Genomic DNA, 12,135 nt, shown 5'->3' with positions numbered 1-12,135 from the left:
ATAGTTTTCTTTCGTGGCAAAATTTTATATTGTCATACATATCCGAGAACTTGGGGATTTGACGCAAAAATTGTTACTTTCTGACTGTCAAGTTCAACGCTTCTAACTGAAGAAATCCGACTGTTTCTTTCAGCGTTAAAAAAAAATGCTGAATAAGCATGGTTTGGTTAATTTGCAATAACTTTTGTCATAACATTTCACAGCTAAACTGCCAACAGTGTTCTTCGGCTAAATTACCAACATACTTTCGCTTTGTGCTTTTCTATTGTCACTTTTACATGGGCACTTAATTTTTACGTAACTCAAGGATCATAAAACAACACATAGGAAGTTTGGAAGTTTCTCTCTGCTGATTGTCATGTTGTGATGTGTTTTGATGTAAACACCCATGATCATGACATCCTGAAGACATATCATGTATTTTGATATACTATGGCCATATACTTATTTTGTATACTTGTTCATGTACTTATTTTGTTTACTTGTTCATATACTTATGTTGTATATTTGGTTATACCCATACGAGTAGTCGAGAATACACACACATACATAGCTCTCAAAGGAAACACATTATGAAGTCCAAAACCTTACGCATATTGTTTACTCTGTCCATTATCTAACTGAAGAAATCCCACTGTTTCTTTCAGCGTTTAAAAAAAAAAAATAATAATAAAAAATGCTGAATAAGCATGGTTTGGTCAATTTGCAATAACTTTTGTCATAACATTTCACAGCTAAACTGCCAACAGTGTTCTTCGGCTAAATTACCAACATTCTTTCGCTTTGTGCTTTTCTATTGTCACTTTTACATGGGCACTTAATTTTTACGTAACTCAAGGATCATAAAACAACACATAGGAAGTTTGGAAGTTTCTCTCTACTGATTGTCATGTTATGTGTTTTGACGTAAACACCCATGATCATGACATCCTGAAGACATATCATGTGTTTTGATATACTGTGGCCATATACTTATTTTGTATGCTTGTTCATGTACTTATTTTGTTTACTTGCTCATATACTTATGTTGTATACTTGGTTATACCCATACGAGTATATCGTAGGGCTCCCTGTGAATTTCACATTTTCCTAAATAATTTAGATGATATATTCATTATTACTGAAATAATAAAACTTGGCCCTGATTAGGTATACCATTATTCTTTTCAATTGGAATTTTTTGATTGTTCACTCTACCTATTTAATGCAGTTTTTATTAAAATATTGAATTTAAAATTACTCTGGCTTATTGAATTTTTGAACTCAACAGCAAAATTCATTATACCTGCCTACTTTAGTAATAAAAATTGTTATTTTTTCTGTTTCAGATAAAACAATAAATTAATAATTATTGACATTATCTTCAAAAGTTCAAGTTTACAAGGATGAAGCTACAAAAGCCTATGGTAAGTGTATTGGAATATTTATCTACTTGAACAAGGAATTTTACTTTTTAGGCAATTCTGGATGAATTGTATGTGTAATATGTGTATTGTATTTTATGTGTCTACGTCTTCACCTATCATTTCTCTATTTTATGACTTGACATCCGTTTTCCTCTTCCTTTTCCTTATCAATTCGTGTTCCTACATTTTATTTTTTTGTAGCGCTAGAAATTTTGTCAGTCCTAAAGTATCCATAGTGAAGTTAAAATTGTGTAAACTGTCTGAGGACACTGAGGATCAATGTATGAACAGGGTAGCGTTGAGGTTTCTTTGCCATATAGGGTTGTACAAAGGTTCTTGTAGGTTTTTTTTCCCCACTTTGAGGCGCTTTAACACTACGGACAGTAGATCGTTCGCGCATAAGGTATGATAATGATTGATCTAATAAGGAGAAAAGAAAAATTGGCTTAGCAAGCCCAGATCAATGAGAAGGATAGGGTGCTGACGAAATAAATGTTTTGTAGGATAATATACAGGATAGGTACAGATCCATTTGTAAGAACTATGGGTACTTGTACTTACTTTTCGTATTCGGATATCACCATTAGGTTGAATTCTGTTTTTCACGTTGGTATGTATGTAGCTAGAAAAAATGGAAAGAATAATATAAGAGGGGAAAGATGGATTTACGGATTTAGAGGTGCCAAAAAAGTACTTCGAACTGTCCGACATGGACTGTGATCATTTTATTACATCGCTAAAATAAGCGGCGAACAAAATGTCATTTGAAGTACTCGTTAAAACGTTCAAACCAATTAAGATTACGTATAATTGGAGGACACGTTAATAAAGCCATCGTGAAAGACTTTGGAATGCTTGGCAGTAAGGCTCTTAATGGTCGTAATACCCGAGGAAACGATAAAAATAACGACCTAGGTAATCCATTATCGAAAATTGTAAACCGTAATCATCACCAAGTTTTACACGTATGTATGCATATCCATTAAAATTTTAAAAGATAACATGGAATTTTTAATATAGTTACCTGGACGTCCCTATCTAATACCCGAGGAAACGATAAAAATAACGACCTAGGTAATCCATTATCGAAAATTGTAAACCGTAATCATCACCAAGTTTTACACGTACGAGTATGTATGCATGTCCATTAAAATTTTAAAAGATAACATGGAATTTTTAATATAGTTACCTGGACGTCCCTATCTAGAATTGTAGGTACTGTAGATAGGTTTGGAAATTCCTAATTTTCAACATATTTGGGTATAAATATTTCTCTTTATTTCCTCCAGTCGCCACATGGTTCTGGAACAGACCAATGGAAGGGAAGGGGGGAGATCTGGAACAGAGAACGAGGTAATTATTTGATGGAGTACAAACATTTGTGTACATTGCTCCTATAATAACATACACAATATTATTATATTACACATGGAGAAAAGAACTGCATATAATAATGAAGCAGAGATATAGTTCATATAGTAAACATGCTCATTGGATAAATGTGTAGCAAGGTAAACATTCAAATAATATAGAAATAGGCAAACATTTGTGTACATTGCTCCTATAATAACATACACAATATTATTATATTACACATGGAGAAAAGAACTGCATATAATAATGAAGCCGAGATATATTAAACATGCTCATTGGATAAATGTGTAGCAAGGTAAACATTCAAATATTACAGAAATAGATAACATATGTAGGGTATACAATTCCATGTGTCATATGGTATGTATGTTATTATAAATTACTGATTAAATATACCTAGGGAGCTATAATTTAAAGGAATCTGGACGAAAACGAGATTGTTTACATGGATATTGCTTTACTCGTATTACAGTGTCATCCCCAAAACACCAAATTTAGAAGCAAATAATGCAATTTTTCGAGTAACAAATTGAACATCCCGGATTACTTTTCACTTTCCTTGTCTCAATAAACCAGGGCAAACCGTATCCGTTTAGGATACAGTTCTCTAGGTCGCTGATTCGATTCCCGCCCGAGGCGGATTTTATCCTAAACAGATAAAGTTTGTTCTCGGAATGGCTGGCTTTCTCCTATCCTGTCCTCCTCTCTGATTTCATGAAAATGAGACCTAAATTGTAAGAGAGTTTCCTCTATTAAAATTCTTAAGACCATGGATATTGCTTTACTCGTATTACAGTGTCATCCCCAAAACACCAAATTTAGAAGCAAATAATGCAATTTTTCGAGTAACAAATTGGACATCCCGGATTACTTTTCACTTTCCTTGTCTCAATAAACCGGGGCAAACCGTATCCGTTTAGGATACAGTTCTCTAGGTCGCTGGTTCGATTCCCGCCCGAGGCGGATTTTATCCTAAACAGATAAAGTTTGTTCTCGGAACAGCTGGCTTTCTCCTATCCTGTCCTCCTCTCTGATTTCATGAAAATGAGACCTAAATTGTAAGAGAGTTTCCTCTCAGCTGGCTTTCTCCTATCCTGTCCTCCTCTCTGATTTCATGAAAATGAGACCTAAATTGTAAGAGAGTTTCCTCTATTAAAATTCTTCTTAAGAGACGCTGTTTAGAGTGTTTAGGTAATCCTGGAAGACCTTTTCGTGAGCACACCCGGTATATTAAGGCAAGATTGTCTCTAATTATGATGTTCCATTAAAGTCAGCACTTGGCGTGAATAATAAATGACTGTTTTAATTATCAACATCAGCAGCGACGGAGTCAGCATTTAGCATTTCATTAGAGCTGAATGTCTCTTGTTCGTCAGAACACACAAGACTCAAAACAGAGGGGTGCAATAGAGATAAGTTCACAGTCTGACAGATTTCTTCAGAGAGTTGAGAAAGTGTCGCAGATTTCTTAAGAAAGTTGCTAAAGGGAATAATACTTAGAAGATTTCAATGCTTTTTTTTATTTTATTAATAGAAAAGTGTTCTATTTAAAATATTGAAAGTGAAATCAGCAGCGACGGAGTCAGCATTTAGCATTTCATTAGAGCTGAATGTCTCTTGTTCGTCAGAACACACAAGACTCAAAACAGAGGGGTACAATAGAGATAACTTCACAGTCTCACAGATTTCTGAAGAAAGTTGAGAAAGTTTCACAGATTTCTTAAGAAAGTTGCTAAAGGGAATAATACTTAGAAGACTGTAAACAAAACCCAAGAGCACGTGTACCCGGAATATTATGTATCGGAATCAAACTGTAATCTTGCTCTAAGGCACAAAGTTACAACTGAAAACCCGGGTCCACAAGGACTTGACTAAGCTCAACACTAAACATCAGTTTCTTGTAACAGAATGTAACTTGGACTCCAGTATAAGAATGGATTAAAAAACCTGGGTCCATAGGACTTGACTAAGCTCAACGCTAAACATCAGTTTCTTGTAACAGTAATGTAACTTGGACCTCAGTCCCCAGTATATTAAAAATGGATATAATTTAGAAAAAAAAATAAAATAAAATAAAAAAAAATGCGGTTTTATAAGTATTTAGGATCAAATTTAGTAAATCAAGTGATCGGGTCCTTTGTGATTTTCTGATAACAGAGGAGCAATAAATTTTCGAAGATCCGTTTTGTACACCTACTTTTACCACAGGAATAACACAGTAGATAATGAAGGTTTTTTTCCGGGTTCAAGATATTTAATAAAGTCCTATAGGTGGGTATCTGTCAACTTGATTTACCTACGTTGGGCAGGAGATAGTCGTTACTGACTAGATAAGCTTTATGTTTAGTCTCCAAAATATTTTATATATTTTTTCAAATAAAGGATTTCATTAAAAAATGGCATTTGACCGATCAGATATGAAAATATCGAAGTAGGAAAAAAAATAATGCCAATATCGAGTAGGTGTTTAGAAGACGGATATGAGGGAGATGGAGGAACGGGAGAGGGATCGAAAGGGAGAGGACATCAGGCAGAATGAATCAGGTGTACCTGTCGTCAGGCCTAGCTCATAGTGAGTGGCTGGCCCCATGTAAATAGATATTTATCTTGATGAGCACACACTATCAGGTAGACCGAACAGGTGCGGACGAAAAGTTTTGCCTGTCAGGTCTACCTGATACTTGATGAGCACACACACTATCAGGTAGACCTGACAGGTGCGTCTGGAAACGTCCGCCTGTCAGGTCTACCTATTACCACATGCACAGAACATACTAATACTTGGGAGAAAACAGAAAAACAGTCTTGTATAAGGCCAGCCATTCACTTAGACCTGACAGGTACACATGATCACTTGATCAGGTCCGCCCCTGAGGTCTACCTGATGAGCACACACGATCAGGTAAACCTAACAGGTGCGGCCGAAAAGTTTTGCCTGTCAGGTCTACCTGATAGTGAGTTACTGGCCTAATGTTGTAGAACAAAAAAGCCTCTTGTAAACGAGTATGTCTATGTAGTCATGTAAGTATGTAGATAATGTATAACGAATTTCTAATGATACTCCAAACCTCCTAAGAAAAGCTTAGTGGAAAGACTTGAAAATTCTCCCTCACTCCCTTTTCTCTTACTTTCTTCAATTCTATTCGCCCCCTACTTCCATTTTCTCCATATGTAGGGTATACAATTCCATGTGTCATATGGTATGTATGTTATTATAAATTACTGATTAAATATACCTAGGGAGCTATAATTTAGAGGAATCTGAACGAAAACGAGTTTGTTTACATGCTTTACTCGTATTACAGTGTCATCCCCAAAACACCAAATTTAGAAGCAAATAATGCAATTTTTCGGTAACAAATTGGACATCCCGGATTACTTTTCACTTTCCTTGTCTCAATAAACCGGGGCAAACCGTATCCCATTTTATTTTTTTGTAGCGCTAGAAATTTTGTCGGTCCTAAAGTATCCATAGTGAAGTTAAAATGTGTGTAAACTGTCTGAGGACAGTGGAGTCTTATCAATGAATGAACAGGGTAGCGTTGAGGTTTCTTTGCCATACAGGGTTGTACAAAGGTTCTTGTAGGTTTGTTTCCCCACTTTGAGGCGCTTTAACACTACGGACAGTAGATCGTTCGCGCATAAAGTATGATAATGATTGATCTAATAAGGAGAAAAGAAAAATTGGCTTAGCAAGCCTAGATCAATGAGAAGGATAGGGTACTGACGAAATAAATGTTTTGCGGGATAATATACAGGATAGGTACAGATCCATTTGTAAGAGCTATGGGTATTTGTACTTACTTTTCGTATTCGGATATCACCATTAGGTTGAATTCTGTTTTTCATGTTGGTATATATGTAGCTAGAAGGTCTACCTGATAGTGAGTGGCTGGCCTAATGTTGTAGAACAAAAAAGCCTCTTGTAAACGAGTATGTCTATGTAGTCATGTAAGTACCTATGTAGATAATGTATAACGAATTTCTAATGATACTCCAAACCTCCTAAGAAAAGCTTAGTGAAGGACTTGAAAATTCTCTCCCCCTCTTCTCCTTCTTCACTTACTTTCTTCATTTCTATTCGCCCCCTACCTCCATTTTCTCTCTTGCTTCTCCCTTTCTCATTTCCATCATCAATCTTCTTGTTTCTTTTAATATTCATACTAGTCATTAGTGTTAACCCCGGTTGTTTCCGTTCAAAAATTTAGCCTTTGAACCAACATTTTTTAATATTCATACTAGTCATTAGTGTTAACCCCGGTTGTTTCCGTTCAAAAATTTAGCCTTTGAACCAACATTTTCCCGGTCTGTTTATTATTAAATTCAACTTAGACTAGACAAGGGTAATACCCAGTTTTGTTCTTGTGGGATCAACGGAGAAATCGTAGCTAATGTGTTACCTCTGAACATAAATGTTATGCCTCACTTACACAATAAGAGGATAGGAGAACCGTAAGTTCTATTCGTTTTATGTTCTGAATCTCAGTTTGCCATCTCAGAATTAGACCTACATCTCATCACATGAGCACACAAGCATAGTTCCCTCTTGATACACTTAAATAAGTTTCATGCAATCTTGAGCACAACATACTCATCAGTACCCACAGTCACTTCTTCGTTAGATTTCTGTATGCTTTAATAACAAGCAAATACTAGGAAGATATGCCTACAGAGAGAAATGACGAATTCATACCCCAAAGAACCGATGCTGGACAAAGGTTTCTTCTTCAATCTTTCATTGCATTATATCCTGTGCTTTATACACCAGCCTAGTTATTTTGGTTGGTGGAGCGTCTGCCTTAATTGCAAGCGCTAGGCGTTTGATTCCCGCTTAGGGCGGATTTTATCCTGAAGGGATAACATCTGGTTTTCTCCTATCCTGTCTTCCTTTTCTCTTCAATTTCAGGACGATAAGACCTTAGCAGTTATAGTTCCCTCTATCGAACCTCTTAAAAAAACCTCCTACCCATAGAAGGGAAAGAATTTTGGTCACATTAAAGTGTACCAGTGTGGACGAATTTCAGGCAAGTTCGACTTTCGGTATCACCCTCGCCTAGTGGTTACCCTCCACTCAAGAGTCCAAGATAATTCCTCTGATAGAAATACAATAACAATAGATTCGGTTGAATATTTCATATATGGGTTACGATTTTACCTTACTCTAACTCTGAATTATCTATGATTTTACCTCACTCTTAACAATCGCAGGAAACAATTTTGCTCATGTTCTGCTACTCTAAGATCTTTGAGAATGATATGAGATCGCTTTGCCAATGAGGATAGTATTTACTTCGCGGTAAAGGAGCATAGTACCTAAATACTTCACGGTAAAGGAGCATAGTACCTAAATACTTCGCGGTAAAGGAGCATAGTACCTAAATACTTCGCGGTAAAGGAGGCTAGTACCTAAATACTTTGCGGTAAAGGAGGATAGTACTTACCTACTTCGCCGAAAAGGAGATGAGGGGGACGGTGAGAGAAGGGGGAGAGAAAGGAAGAGAGGTGAAAGATGGGAGAGAGAGGAAAGGGGGAACGGAGGGAAGGAGAGAGATTATTTTGGTTGGTGGCGCGTCTGCCTTAATTGCAAGCGCTAGGCGTTTGATTCCCGCTTAGGGCGGATTTTATCCTGAAGGGATAGCATCTGGTTTTCTCCTATCCTGTCTTCCTTTTCTCTTAAATTTCAGGACGATAAGACCTTAGCAGTTACAGTTCCCTCTATTGAACCTCTTAAAAAAACCTCCTACCCATAGAAGGGAAAGAATTTTGGTGACATTAAAGTGTACTACACATATGTACCAGTGTGGACAAATTTCAGGCAAGTTCGACTTTCGATATCACCCTCGCCTAGTGGTTACCTTCCACTCAAGAGTCCAAGATGATTTGTCTGATAGAAATACAATAACAATAGATTCGGTTGAATCATATGGGTTACGATTTTACCTTACTCTAACTCTGAATATTATCTATGATTTTACCTCACTCTTAACAATCGCAGGAAACAATTTGGCTCATGTTCTGCTAGTCTAAGATCTTTGAGAATGATATGAGATCGCTTTGCCAACATACTTAGTACGTACTTCGCGGAAAATGAGGATAGTGTTTACTTCGCGGTAAAGGAGGCTAGTACCTAAATACTTCGCGGTAAAGGAGCATAGTACCTACATACTTTGCGGTAAAGGAGGATAGTACTTACCTACTTCGCGGAAAAGGAGATGAGGGGAACGGTGAGAGAAGGGGGAGAGAAAGGAAGAGAGGTGAAAGGTGGGAGAGAGAGGAAAGGGGGAACGGAGGGAAGGAGAGGGAGAGAGAGAGGGGGAAGAGGGAGAGAGAAAGGGAGGGAGAGAGGAAAGGAGAGAGAGAGAGAGAGGAAAGGAAAGGAGGGAGGAAGAGAGGAGAAAATAGGAAGAGAGAAAGGATCGAAGGAGGGAGAGGGGGAGAGAGAACTAGTTCAAATTCCAAAAATACCCATGTAGGTTGAGAGCTCGAATTTGAAACTTCATGGAAAATAGTCGGGTAGCTCTTTTTTGAGCGAAGGGAGGGATAGAAAAAGGAGAGGTAGGTAAAGTGGGTGGGTGAGTAGAGAAAAGCTTAGCAATGACTTAAAAAGGAAGCGAGGGATAGATAGAAAAAGAAACGGAGGGTAGGAAATGAAGGAAGGAAAAGAAAGGGAGATATAATAATTTATTTCTACATTTTCTACCTATTAAAAAAAAAGATAGGAGAGGGAGAGGAAAAACTTATCAATCTCAAGTTGAGAGGCAACTGTTCCCTCATTTCAAAAATCGATACCAGTACATACCTACATATCTCTGTCAAATGTTGACGTACAACCAACAAACAACACTCAAAAATCAAATTTTTGGCAAAACAAAATGTCCCACAACATAAGGTAAACTGCTAGTGGGATTCAAAACCTCGGGTTTACCAGAACAACCGAACATTCCAACCGAACATCAAAACAGAACAACGAACTACCAATTTACCTAATTGAATGTCAAAATAATGTAAAACGTGAAAAATGAAAATGGGAAGAAAAAAAAAAGGTAAAAGAAAGCTAAAATCCTATCTCCCCCTCCCTGAACCCTACCACCCCCCACACACACACACATCTCTAGACCCTTTCCTCCCCAGAGTCCTGGATATGCCATAATTTGCATACGTGTTTTTTTTCTCTCCCTCTCCCATTATTTTCAACTACGATCATATTTCCCTCCCTTGCGTTCTGGAGGTTGACCTCAACTTTTTTTATCCCTCTCCCCTTCGTTTATCCCCCCTCCCTTTCCCGGTGTTAGCTTTTTATTCCCCATCCAAACAAATGATGTATGTGGAGTCCCCTTTCCGCTGATCTCGTCGCAAATGATATGGAGATGACGGAGGTGGTCCTTGGAGAGGCGAAACGACGTACGATTTGTGCGAGGCGAGGCGAAATGTCGCAAGGGAGGGCTTAAAAATGAGCGTCCCAATTTATTCTTATGGAGGTTGGTGTTTCGAGTCTAAGTCAAGTCATAAAATCTATTACATTGTGCATTTGTGACAATCATTTATGGTCAACGTAATTACTAAGAACTCTTCTGTGAGGCAAATATTATCCCTTTGGCAATCCCAGTTGGTATGGTTGGCGGAAACACTCACTCTCTCTCTCTCTCTCTCTCTTTTTTTGAATAACGAGTCTTTTTTTTCTATTTTTATTATTATTATTATCTATTTTCGCCTTATTGCCGTTTAATTACTCCTGTCATAAGGAACATAATTATTACTGATTGCTGATAGATGCGATGCAGGGTGTGGTCTGCCTTTTTAGTTATGTCGAAATTTGAATTTTCTATCTTCTCCCTATCTTCGTTTTTGGGGTGACAAAACCTTACTAGGCAGTTAAAGTCATCAACCCTCATCAAAAAATTACCAAGATCTTTTTTCAGCCAAAAACAGACTCTATAACTACCTAGCATACTCGTACATTTGTACCTAACATTTCCTCTGGATTCTGGATTTTCTTTTGAAAATAGGTACATAGGTACCTCGGTTCTGGCATTTATCTCTAGATGGATGAGTCGCAAAAACAATCTCTGTCTAAAAACTACTAAAAAATAACAAACGAAATTTTGTTTTCGTCTGGTTCTTTTTAATTTCAAACCCCAATACCGATATGTATACCACTATACCTACCTGCACCTACGTATATGAGTTGTACTTGTATGTGAAACAGCTACATCCACTGAATTTTAAAACATCCTTTATTATTACTCTCCCACTCCCTCCCTGCCTATCTCTCTCTCCCTCTATCTCTCTCCCTTTCTCCCTCTCTCTCATTCTCGCTCAAAAAAAAAACTTTCATCCCATACAAAAAGCTGCAGGAAAAAATTACCTCCTCCCAGACAGAAGGGACCCACACCATCAATCTCTCCCCTACATTTATGCAAGCCAATGTGTGTATTCATAACACAAAATATTTTCATGATAAATTACTAAAAAACCTCACATCTACCTAACCACCTATGCAAAAGTGGTGAAAGATTTATTTGAAATTGAAAATCATCAAAGCTGAAAAATTTCTTTTCATCAAAATATTTTATTATTATTATTATTATTATTATTATCTATTTTCGCCTTACTGCCGTTCAATTACTCCTGTCATAAGGAACATAATTATTACTGATTGCTGATACATGCTGATGCAGGGTGTGGTCTGGAATATAGAAGCCATTTTAGTTACATATGTTGAAATTTGAATTTTCTATCTTCTCCCTATCTTCGTTTTTGGGGTGACAAAACCTTACTGAGCAGTTACAGTCATCAACCCTCATCAAAAAATTACCAAGGTCTTTTTTGAGCCAAAAACAGACTCTTTACGTACCTAGCATACTCGTACATTTTTTGTACCTAACATTTCCTCTGGATTCTGGATTTTCTTTTGAAAATAGGTACATATAGGTACCTCGGTTCTAGCATTTATCTCTAGATATGGATGAGTCGCAAAAACAATCTCTGTCTAAAAACTACTAAAAAATAACAAACGAAATTTTGTCTTCGTCTGGTTCTTTTTAATGGAGGAGTTGCAAATGGGTAAAAATTATAAATAAATGGTCGATTCCTATGTAAAAAGTAGGGAAAAATCCAAATCTGAGGTCAAAACTCCGAGTTTGAATTTTCTATCTTCTCCCTCTCTTCGTTTTTGGGGTGACAAAACCTTACTAGGCAGTTACAGTCATCAACCCTCATCAAAAAATTACCAAGGTCTCTTTTCAGCCAAAAACAGACTCTATAAGTACCTAGCATACTCGTACATTTTTACCTAACATTTCCTCTGGATTCTGGATTTTCTTTTGAAAATAGGTACATAATTACCTCGGTTCTA

At 37.0% G+C, this 12,135-nt stretch overlaps 1 long non-coding RNA gene across 1 annotated transcript in view; it reads left to right on the top strand.

Annotated features, from left to right (window-relative positions):
- LOC108254594 overlaps positions 1-12,135 on the top strand; it is a 100,156-nt gene that overhangs the window by 40,481 nt on the left and 47,540 nt on the right. The window contains exon 2 of the long non-coding RNA XR_001809919.2: positions 1,329-1,406. This is a non-coding gene — a long non-coding RNA (uncharacterized LOC108254594). The remainder of the gene's footprint in view (positions 1-1,328; positions 1,407-12,135) is intronic.

Source organism: Diaphorina citri, unplaced genomic scaffold (genome assembly GCF_000475195.1).
Source record: "Diaphorina citri unplaced genomic scaffold, Diaci psyllid genome assembly version 1.1 scaffold119, whole genome shotgun sequence".
Taxonomy (NCBI): domain Eukaryota; kingdom Metazoa; phylum Arthropoda; class Insecta; order Hemiptera; family Psyllidae; genus Diaphorina; species Diaphorina citri.
This window is presented reverse-complemented; position numbering and strand designations above follow the sequence as displayed.